We start from the raw sequence: 12333 nt of genomic DNA, 5'->3' as shown, positions 1-12333 counted from the left end.
CTCTCTCAATAAATCAGCAGTACATGTCCACCTGCTCTCTTTTTTGCACCTGTTACAAGCTTCTACAGTAGTGCCAAGACAGTTTCCACTGTGCATCATAAGGGTATTGTGAGGATGGAGTTGGACTTGGCATTGTGGATAACGGACTGCCATCAGAAGAACATCCCCCTTGATGGCAACATTATCAGTGAGACAGCACAGAAACTCTAGCAGCAGTTTTCAACTGTTATGGAAGGCGGCGACATACAGAAAACAGACTTTTTAGGCTTCAATGATCTCGCCGAAGAAGAAGGGGAAGAAGCAGGACCATCATCAGCTCCTGAACATTTTCGGAGAAGCAAGGGATGGTTCCACTGTTTCCAGAAGCAGTTCCACCTAAAGACTGTTTCTCTGCACAGGGAAATGGCATCAGCAGACATAGAAGTGGCCATGAAATATCCTGAGACCTTCAAGAAAATCATCAGAGACAAAGGCTACCATCCAGAATAGGGGTTCAACATGGACGAGACTGGCTAGTTCTGGAAAAAAAATGCCTTCACAGACATATCTCATGAAGGAAAAAGCCCTCAAGAATAAGAGCAAGAACTTGCTGCCTGTGTTTTGGATGCACAACCCAATGCCTGGATCACCAGAGTCCTTATGTCTAACTGGTTCATTGAGAGCTTCATCCCTCAAGTTAACGGTTACCTCAACAACTTATGCATGGAGTTCAAGGTGTTGTTGATTATGGATAATACTGGTGGCCACCCTCTGGATCTTTATTACGAAGGAGTCCAGCTCGAGTTTCTCCCTGCCAACACTACCTCTCTCCTCTAGCCTATGGACCAAGGCATGATCCGTGCTTTCAAAGCACTCTACACTCATAACTCCCTCGAGCACCTTTTGAAGGCAATGGCCAATGACTGTGAATCTACGCTGAAGGAGTATTGGTGTCAATTCACAATTGCCATGTGTCTGACCATCATTGTCCAATTGTTGAAGGATATGAAGGAGACCCTTAAAGCGTACTGGAAGAAGTTGTGGCCGAAGTGCGTTCACGATTATGAGGGCTTCTCTCCCGAAGAAATTCAACATCTGGCCATTGACAACACAGTCCAGTTGGTAAGGATGCTTGATAGAGAATGCTTTGATGGCATCACCGAGGATGAATTCATCACCCTTACTGATTCCCACTCTGACCCCCCTGACAGACCAAGATTTGGAAGAGCTGACAAAGTCTGCAAGCGTGGAAAAAAACATGGCAGGTTCAGGGAATGGGGACGGGGTGGAGGATCAGAGTCTGTCTTTGGAACGTCTGTCCCGAAATATGAGGGAAGCCATGGAGCTGCAGGAGATGACTGGGGCATGGGATCCTTAAATGGAACACCCCATAAAGTTTTCAAACGCCCCTGATGGGATTTTGGGGTCCTACAATAACCTCCTCATCTATTCTGACTCATTCAGAATAAGTAGAGCATTTCAAATCGTCAGTATTATCGTAATACTATATCCTAAATGATTCAAAACATACTAACCTAATCGTAGCCTAAGTCTTATACTACAACACCCAGGTTACTTCATTCTTATGATAGTTCAAATTGTGATTAAATCAATGCATTGCGTTGTGTATGTTAACTAAACAAACGATATAAACTTATCGCTGGCGCATTCAATGTACCTAGCTCGAAATACAGTATTCAGATTGGCATGAGCACAATCTCTATATGTGACCCTCATCCAAAGCACACCTCAAGAAATTCTCCTTACATTTAGATATGCATATCTCCTAAAGGAACTTTTCCCTAAATGTACTTTAAGATGAACAGGAATACTTAAGTGGACTGCACCGCAACAAAGCTGAGAAGAGACTGACTTCACGGCCATCTTTGACCGACACCAAACCTTCGACTAACCACCGGACAAACAACCGATACTGGTAGCTAAGCATTATTACATATATACTTACAATTAAACACATGAAATAACCAAGACAACGTTTTTCATTACTAAATACAAACACAACAAAGCATATCCTTCTTCTACATAATACGCATTTCCACTTTATGTAAATTTAAAGAGAATACAGGGTGTTTTGAAATTAGAGCCCCCGCCCCCTCTACAGCATAAACTAAAATTGATATGGACAAAAACAAAAGTAATTCAGAACATGTATTTATTTAAGCTTCTCTCTGAGTATTTAATATTTTGTGTAACCTCCATCTGCCTGTACTACAGCCTGCATTCTTGAGGGGTATGATTTCAGCAAATTGCAAAAAAGCTGAGACTCAAACTCCATTTCCCTGAGCACTTCGGTCACCTCTCTTTGCAGGTCATCGAGGCTTGGTATGCCATCATAGTTCACAGTGCGTGCTTCAACACAATCCTTTAATGATACTACCAATGTTTTCACACACATTAAGGTCAGGGGAGCTACCTGGAAATTCACTTGACAAGAAGAAATCGACACTACTGTTTCGAAGCAGCGCCTGTGTCTGAAGAGCCTTGAAACATGGTGCTTTATCATGCAAAAATGTGACTTCAACAAATAACACATTTTCAGGATCTTTGGGGAAAGGAAATACTCCACCAATAAGCACAGTTTCTCTGAAGTATTTGCCATTCCATGACTGTCCTTTTTCTTTGATGATCCACATTAACCGTTTGGCTGTGAAACAGAGAAAAATTCCCAAACATTCAGGAAATTTCACAACTTGGCGATAGCGCACGTCATCGCTGATATCCAAGTTTGCAGCCCAAATGATGTCGTTTTTATAATTTGGCTTCCTGACTGTGCAAATGAAGAAGTCATGTGATGCGGCAACATGGAGAAAGTCAGCTTCATCGTAATCTTTACGAAATGAACCACAGAACCATGCTCTGTCTTTTCTCTGTTACTGAGTGATGTTGGGCTTGCTGATAACACGAAATGGCTTGATACCAGATTTTTTTAACTCATGATATACAGCACTATAACTTCTCTTCTTTCCCCTTTTTGTTTCTAGTTCAAGCGCCAATTTACGTAAAGGCTTTCTTGGTCTACCCACTGCCTCAACTATGATGCCTTTTGACTCCTGAGAAAGGACTTCAGACCTTTCAAGATTCTCACTCTTTTTGCAATGACAGTCATATGGATTTATGTTCCAGTTTCTTTTAGCAAAGAATTCATCTCTTTTAATGTATTTAGATATCCAGGAACATGAAATGAAGAATACGCCAGCATCCCTGACCTCTCTGAAGGTTATAGCCCGGATTTGGTCAATCCATCTGATTTCCTCAGAGTTGTTAGCCATGGTTGTATCTAACTATGTCACTCAGTCTGAAAATACAAGAAATGTAAAATGAAAAATAACTTAATAGAAACTTAAAATAATGTACTTGGAGATAGGCTATAGCAGAAAACTTCATAACTTTCCATTTGTTCTGTGGAGGGTGGGGACGCTAATTTCGAAATACCCAGTACATAAAACTATACCACAACTTGAGGAAAAGTACAATCTCTCTTGTTGAAGTTTCGACATACTCCCCTGCAAGAAAACTTATGCCTACATTATTTACAATAGTCCTGTTCTTATCAATGCCTTTCTGGCTTCTGCAGCTATTTGGCCAGTCCTTCTGCTCGGGCGGGTGCTTGACTGAATGTCATCTGTCGCAGGATTAGTTTCCCTTATCTCCTGCCACAGCTGTAAGAGGTATAACTTAATTACAGGTCTCATAAGCTGGCTATGTGTCGTTCTTAGAGTGGCCACTCTTGGGGCCTTGTCTCTCCCCATGTGTAACTCGATCACTTGGCCCAACTTCCACTTGCTCCTTGGCCCCTCGTCATGAATGAGAACAACTTCCCCTATCCTGGGCCAAGAGCCATGCACTATTCGTACTTGATGGGTCTCTCTTAATGTTGTTAAATACTCCCTCTCCTATCTCTTCCACAAGTCATCACACAACTTGGATACATACAAGAATCTTTTCTCTGTGAACTCTCTCCGTCCATAGGTAGGGTCATTGGAGATCTCTTCCCAATTTACTGTTTCTCTTGGGAAGGACTTAAGCTTTCATCCAAGGATCAAATGGTTAGGGGTTAAAATTTCCAACTGATTCAAATCCCTGGGCATGTAACTTAATGGTTTGTCATTGGTAATTCTTCCAGCTCCACCAGCACACAGGTCAGTTCCTAAAAACTGAGCAAGGCTTGGCCTATGATCTTTTTTAGACATGACTTCAGAAGTTCTATCAGCCTTTCCCATATAGCACCAAACCATGGTGCTCTCGCTGGAATGAACTTCCAGTTACACTTTATATTTAACAGATATTCATTTACCCTGGGATTCTCATACATGGTCTTAAGGTATTCTGATGCAGCTACAAACGTGGTGGCGTTGTCACTCAACATGAGTGCTGGGAAACCTCTTCTGCTACAGAATTTTCTAAAACTCATGAGGAACGAGTCACAGGACTGGTTATCAACTAGCTCCACATGTATGCCTCTGGTTATTGGGCACGTAAATAAGACGATATAAGCCTTCTCAGGGCTTTGTCCTTTTCCCTTAACCCATAATGCGATGGTGTAGTCCAGACCTGTGGTATTAAAGGTTGCTTACATTGCACTCTGAACTCAGGTAATGGAGGAACTAAACTGGGCCTGTACTGCCTCGCCTGCATTCTCCTACAAATAACACAATTGTGTATTATACTCTTAGTCAGTTGCCTTATCTGTGGGATCCAGAACTCCTGTCTGACACTTGCCACAGTTGCATTTACACCCATATGAGCATTAGCATCATGATGTTCTTTAATAATTACCCTAGTAACATGCAACTCTTCGGCAATATTATGGGAAACTTAAGAGATTCGGGTAACTGTGCGTGTTCTAGTCTACCCTTACACCTTATTACCCCGTTGTCCAGGTTAAGATTCAACTGGTGTACAAGAGCTAGTTTTGGTTTTCTTACCCCCTTCATCAAACTCTCGTATTCCTCTTGGAAAAATTCCCCCTGTATGATGACAATGGCCTTATTCTTTGCCTCTTGGAGTTCTTCCAAGGTCAGTTCACCATGTCTCTTCATACTGGTTGAACTCCTACAATTATTAAAAAGTCATAGGATCCACTCTGTGGTCCTATAGACCTTTTACCCTTGCCGAATCTCTCCCAATTCAGCAAATGAGTATTACCATTCAGGTTGTCCCATACAGTGTTGACCAAAATGTTCTCTCCCTACCTTGCACAAGTGATCCACCAACCCATGACCTATCTATTGGCCAAGAGGAATTTTTTAACCAAGGTCGCTCCTACCAGAAAGTACTATCCAAGATAATTTCTCTCCTTTTCCCACGTGTCAACCAGTCACTGGGCTTATCATCTGTAGGTACATAGGACAAGACCACCTCTTGAATTAAAGAGTTTATTTCCTGTACTCTATTTTTCACAAACACAGGGAGAACACTTTTCGATACTAGCCAACTTAGGGCGACTTTACTGTCCAACCAAACGAACAGTTCTACAAACTCATCCTTCTCAAAGGATTCTTTAATAAATTTGGCCATTCTTGCTGCTAGCAATGATGCCATCAACTCAAGTTTTGGAACAGTTAATTTCATTCTTAACTCTATAGGCTACACAACCATATGCTAACTCACTGGCTAGTATTCCTAGGAAAGGAAATATCAAGACATTTTTCTAAGTCTTCAGATAACTCAACCCATCGGTCCTGTAATGGGTCTGGGAGTTGTTCTTCCCAATCCAGTTGTTGCTTCCACAAATTCTGCAGGTATATCCTTGCCCTAATAGTAACAGCTAGAAGCACTCCTAATGGATCGTAAATCCGTGCAACAGTTCTCAACACTTCTTTCGTAGTCTGGCAGGACTTATTTATCTTAGTCTGTTGTAATGTCAAGGTATCTTTTTCTTTGTCCCAGTTCAGACCTAAGACCTTATGAGTTGTTTGTTTTCTGGCACTAATCCCATACGCTTTAGCAATAGTTTGCAATGAGTCATTAATACTCGTCCATTCTTACAGATATAAATGTGCCTGTGCAAATATCTTATTTGCTTCAAAGAAAAATTTCACCAGTTCATTATCACCATTGCTAGTGAACTGCAAGTTATCTATATATAGTCCTCTTTTTATCCTTTCTACGTCACCTTCTACCATAGAAGGTGTTTCTTAATCGTTGCATTCAGCAGAGAGGGAGAACATGCAGCTCCAAATAAAACAACTCTAAACCTATACACTAACAATTTACTGTTAGTGTTTGAGACCTGCTAAAGAAACTGTATGTGATGTTCAAGCAAATAGGTTACGAATTTTGGGATACGTAGATGTAGATTTATCTCTCGGGGGTAGATCTTTGACAGAACCATTATTTGTTATACAAGGGGGTGCTTTGGGGAATACTTTGTTACTGGGTCATCCAGCATGTCGGAGAGGAAAAATCTCGGTGCATATGGGGGTGTGCGGTATAACTGTGGGAGTACCTTGGGTGTTTGTGCTGTATGAGATGTGGGTGTGGTGGAGGATGAGGATGGATTGGGTGTACATGGGGATCTGTGGTTGGATGCTGAACATATGTCGGGGGATAAGAGGTGTTATGAGGGAGTTTAGACGGATGATGTGGTGCTTGGCCCAGGTATGGTTGCGATGGTGAAAGTTCGAGTGAAAGGAGTGCAGAAATCCAGACATGTGTGTGGATAAACTTAGCGAGAAGCTGAAGAGGGTTTTGTGTATGGGTTCTATAAACAGGGTATCAAGTGCATGGTATACTTGGGTGGAATTGCTAAATTGTAATGATTCAGTTTGCAATTACCAGAAGGGTACTTATGCAATTGACTTTGTTGACTGGGTCGATGAAGATAATTCAGTAGCTATTGTCGAGGATTTTTGTAGTTTTTCAAAAGCCGATTTACAGGCTAGAAGGCAAGTTTTTATGGATCATTTAGCCAATGCTGATTATAAAGAATATTTATTCCTCAACTGATCTGACGCAAGGGTATTTACAAGTACTGTTTAGCGAGGAGAGTCAAGAGTACCTGGCTTTCTCTTTGCCGAAGGAGCTTTATAAGTTCACGTGAATGCCGTTTGGTTTACCAGGCAGTCCGATGACATTTACTATGCTAATGAATACAGTTTTGCATGGCTTGTTAGGGAAGTCCATGTATCTATACAGGGACGACATTTTAGTTGCCACTGATTCAGTAGAAGAACATTTAGAAGTTCTTAGGGAGGTTTTAGGGAGGCTTAGATTAGTGGGGTTGAAGATAAAATTAGCTATGTGTAATTTTCCCAAGAGGCAGATAATATATTTAGGTCATGTCATTTCTAAAGAGGGTGTCAGAGTGAATGATGATAAAGTTAGGGCAATTGTAGATTTTGCCACTCCCAAGAATAAGAAACATATTCGGTCATTTTTAGGCATGGCTGGATTTTTTCGTAGATTTGTGAGGGGTTTTTCTGTTCTGGCATCTCCCTTGACATATGTCTTGAGGGATGATGTGCAGTTTGTATGGGGAGATGGACAGCAAGCAGCTTTTCAGAAGATTAAGGATACCTTAGTAAATCCCCCAGTGTTGAAATTTCCTGATTTGGAACGTCCTTTCACGTTGGCAACGGACGCTAGTTATGATGGTGTTATAAAGGGGATCTTCTCCTCTTTCTGTTTTGTATGATTTTTAGTCTTTCACTTTTTACCTTGGTTTCTTCTAAATACGTCCCTCAGCATCGCTTCACCGATGATGTGCTATCTTCTTTATATTAATTAATTTAGGTATTGATATCTCTCAGAAAGGCATATAGCGACGAGCTCGGTAATTTCTTCACTTTAATTAGTACTTAGTATTATAAGGATCAATACAAAATTAACAAGTTACCATGATAGAAAACGAAATCACTCTGGAGCTATACTTGGCTCAGTCTATATGGGGAACACTGAAGCAAGGGGAGACGCACTCTCCCTTGAAGGACACAGTTCTGACCTGTTCTCTCCTGGCATTCTCCAGCCTGTTGAACCCCTAGAATTCTTGTTATCTGCAATTTCCACCTCCTTCTAGCCTTGTTGGAAGGATTTATCAGCAAGGCCTCCCCTTCAAGTAGCTGATTGGAAGGACTGTAGTGGGTGTGATTCAAATCTCTCCTTAGAGGACTTGATTGGAGGTGATCTTAGGAGGGTGTGTGAAAGACCCCTCCCTAGTATGTTTGATTGGAGGTTGTAGAAGTACATCACTTTGTCCAGCCCCCAATTTCCTGGAATTTCCATGAAAATGCCTCCTGAGAAGGCAGGGTTATAGAACCAGCTGCTGTAAGCATTTAGGCTGTGCTGACTCATGAATTGGTTAGCTTAACCATGAGGCCATTATTTCTCACTTTTACGGCTGTTTTTATGGCTTCAACGCAATGTACTGCTTATGGTTCATGCAAACATCATGCCTCGATCAGCGTATTGGAATCACGATAACAACAACAGCTTTTGGGCGTTATCACTCTGTTCTTTGCCTCTCTTTTTATTCTTACTTCTCTCTCCTTCTCTCTCCTAACTTTTTCTCTTTTCTATATTTCTCTCTCTCTCTCTCTCTCTCTCTCTCTCTCTCTCTCTCTTTTCTTTTTCTCTTTTCTATCTAATTTCCCTATATATTCTACACCACAACATCGGCATAGGGGCATGCCTTATGCAGAAGTTCGATGGAAGACTCCATCCGATTGCATTTTACGGTAGGAAGTTTAAGACATGAGGTAGTAATGAACATTTATGGTCGGTAGTAGACAAAGAGTCCTTTGCCGTAGTGTCTAGTTTGATAGACTTTAAAATGTTGATTTTGGGCAATCAAGTAGAGGTTCTGATGGATCATAAGCCATTGTTGGATCTTTTTAATAAGCCGGATCTTTCCCCAAAAAGAGCTCGGTGGTATCTGACAATCAGAGATTTTGATGCTAAGCCTAAGTATATAGAAGGTAGACAGATTGTCATAGCAGATGCCCTTAGTAGAACTTTTTCTGATGCAGATGGTATTCATGCATGTTATGTACCTGGAGATTGCATAGACTGGGATATTAGTTTAGTAGTAGCGAAGCAAGATGAAGATGAGATTCTGGGAGATGCAAAAGCGTTTCTTAAGAGGAATTAGTTAGGAAAGGTTATAAGCTGTCTTTTGCAGGGCTTGAATTAGAGGGTAATTTGTTAGTTAGGAAAATTAGATACAGACTGAGGAATAGTGAGGATAAGGGTGATACGACGCAAATAGTTGTTCCTAGGAGCTTAGTACCTATGGTGCTAGATATCGTTCACAGTAGGTCTGGCAGTCCGCATTTGGGGATTGAGAAAATGTATCAGAATGTACAGGGACAATTCTTTTGGAAAAACATGCTCACTTCGGTACAAGACTTTGTGAGAAGCTGTTCAGTTTGTAATGAGTGTAAGCCATCAAGGGTCGTTTCTTGTAAATTGGGTTCATTCCCAATTCCTACAAGACCCTCATCACAAGTCCACATGGACCTGAGCAATTTCTGTGAATCTGGTTATGGCCATAGGCACCTGTTGGTGGTTGTTGACGAATTAACTAGGTTCGTGGAGATTTTGCCGTTGAAGCATAATACAGTGGAAGAGGTGGCAGTTGCACTCTTTAACGGGTATATTTGCCGTTATGGGGTTGCGGAGGTTCTGATTATAGATAATGGCAGGGAATTTGTGAATAGGACGTTAGAGTGTCTTGCAGATGTAATGGGCATTCGGAGAGTCACTATTATTCCCTATAGACCAGAAGCAAATGGGCTGTGCGAACATGTAAATAGGAAGGTCATTGAAGCTCTTCGGATGACTGTGGGGGGAAACAATGTAAATTGGGAATGATATATTCCACAGGTGCAACATAGTATAAATATGATGGTTCGTGATACCATTGGCATGTCTCTCAATGAGGCGCTGTTTGGTTACCAAGCGCGGGGTAGCGTTCGATTTGTTGCCTATTCCTTCGGGTGATGAAACAATCAGGGCGCTTGTTTGCACATCGAAAGAGAGATATGTGCGTCTTGGTAAGAATCTTGAAATGAAAATGCGAGACATGGTAGATAGGAGCATTGCGAAGCCAGATAGAGTTAAAGTTGCTGTGGGAGATAAGGTTTTTGAGAAAATAAATGTCAGGAATCAGCTGAATTATAAGTTGGGGCCTAAATTTGAAGGTCCTCTTCGTGTTGTGGAAGTAAAGAAGGGGAACAGATTTGTTGTTCTAGAGGAAAATCGGGGTGTCTCGGTTGACACATATATCTAAAAAAAATTAAAAAGACGGGTTGATGGGAAATTTATGGGTTAATTTCTGGGTTGTATTGTGGTTATGAAAACTTTTTTCTTTTTCTCTTTTTCTCTCTGTTTTTCTTAATGGGTTGTAAATGGGCGTAACTTGCAGTTTTTTTTTAACTGGGGAGGACTTAGTCCGTAGAGTTATACCAATCTTTAATTGTCTGAGTTCAGTTTTTGCTTTTGTGTTGAAATACTTAGTTAAAATTATGTGCAGAATACCGTAGAGTTTTATAGATGTATGAATTTCTTTTGTTTTTTTTTTTCTTTCCCGTCTCGAGATCGGGTATCTTAGAGATTCTTGCTTTTGTTTTTTATGCTGAAGTTTCGCATTCACATGACTTTAGGAATCGTGGCATGGGCTAATTTCGTAGTGAGGTTAGGCCCGTGTGTTATTATGTATGAATATTATGATGTATGGTAGTCGTCTGACACAATATCTTTGAGTACAGAGTTTCAAAATAAAGTTTGGTTACTTAGGATTTTTTTTTGGGGAGGGGATTAATTAGTATATCGGGCATAATCTGTCTGCTCTGTTACAGCTTTGGTAAATCAGTTAAGGTTTAGGACAGGATTAGGAAGACTTTAATATGACTTCCAAATTTGGATTTTTCAGTTCTCTTTTAGAATAATAGGCTGCGCCGTTGATAATTGTTGTTATGATCACAAGAGTGATTTCCAGTATGTCAATTGCTATTTTACTGAGAATTGAACAGGTATCGACAGTATTTGCTAACAAGGGTAAAACTGATGACTTTACGAGATATTTTACCTCTCAGATGTTTAGAAATGCCTTTAATGAATTCAGTATATTGGTAGGGTTCTCAGATAATTTTTACTGGGAAGAATTTGTATGGGTAGTATCTTAAAGTTAGTGTACCTGATAGAGGGTTGATTGTGGAAATTCCAGTTAGCAACTTGGAATCGTTTCACAGTTTTATCATAGGACCTTTGCCCTAATGGGTGTAATATTTCAGTAATAGCATAGCACAGTGATTAGACTAGGTACCCTTTTGGGTTGACTATCGATAACCGACTTACATTATACACCACTTCCTTGCAGCAGAGCTTTGTGGAATGTCTTCTATGAGCCTCAAGTTAGATATGGGGGCCGTCTACAGTACGCCTGCAGGTTTCTACACCTGCACCTACATCAGAGGATCCAGGGTTTTGGAGAGATGTCGGGCAGGACGTCTACAAATCGCTGTCGTTGCTGGGAGACATCTGTTTGCCGCGAAGGATTCGTGAGTGCCGCATTCAGCACGGGCTTGTGCAGTCACAGGCCATTCACCATGGTTGGATTGCCAGGAATTCAGGATGTGAAGGAAAGCATGGGCTTGTGCAGTCGCTGGCCGTTCGGCATAATTGGATCACCAGGAATTCAAGATGTGAAGAGTAGCATGGGTTTGTACAATTGTAAGCCATCCAGAACATTTAGACCATCAAGAATGCAAGATTTCAAGTGTTACATTCCATAAATGAACTGTTATCGGAATAACAATCATGCATATGAGACATATAATTTTCGTATTTAGTGCATATGTTTTGCTATGATTTTGGAGTTGGCCCTTTCTAAACTTTCGATTGGACAGTTATCGTATCTGGACGAGGGCGTCCAGAAAGTAGGTGGTCCAAGCTCCTATTACATCTTGGATGACTTTAATAGAACTATGTGCTGGCCTGGCAGTGGCTCTTCGCTGCAGGTGCATTTATGCTGACTTTGGAAATTTGCTCATTTGGACACAAAGAGCTATTTGATCATGATCTTTCGAACATTGAACTGATGCCGCCAGAAGTGCCCAGGTTCCGGTGAGGTATGTGCGTGTGTGTGTGTGTGCAATCTCCCATGGGATATTTATGAGAGGAACAGTGACTATCACAGGGAGACTGTCTCGATCTTAGGTGGCTGATATGCGCTTTTAGCCTGGCGTAGTGTTTAAAGAAACTGCCACTATGAAGATACATTATCTGGGCCATAGAAAAGTAAGATCTTTTACAGACTTTAGAGGGAAAACCCCCGGTTGGGAGGCAATGAAACTGATCGATGTCTACATAAGGAATTTTCCCATTTAATGGTCC

This window comes from Macrobrachium rosenbergii, chromosome 51, assembly GCF_040412425.1.
Source record: "Macrobrachium rosenbergii isolate ZJJX-2024 chromosome 51, ASM4041242v1, whole genome shotgun sequence".
NCBI lineage: Eukaryota > Metazoa > Arthropoda > Malacostraca > Decapoda > Palaemonidae > Macrobrachium > Macrobrachium rosenbergii.
Note: the sequence above shows the minus strand (reverse complement) of the source record.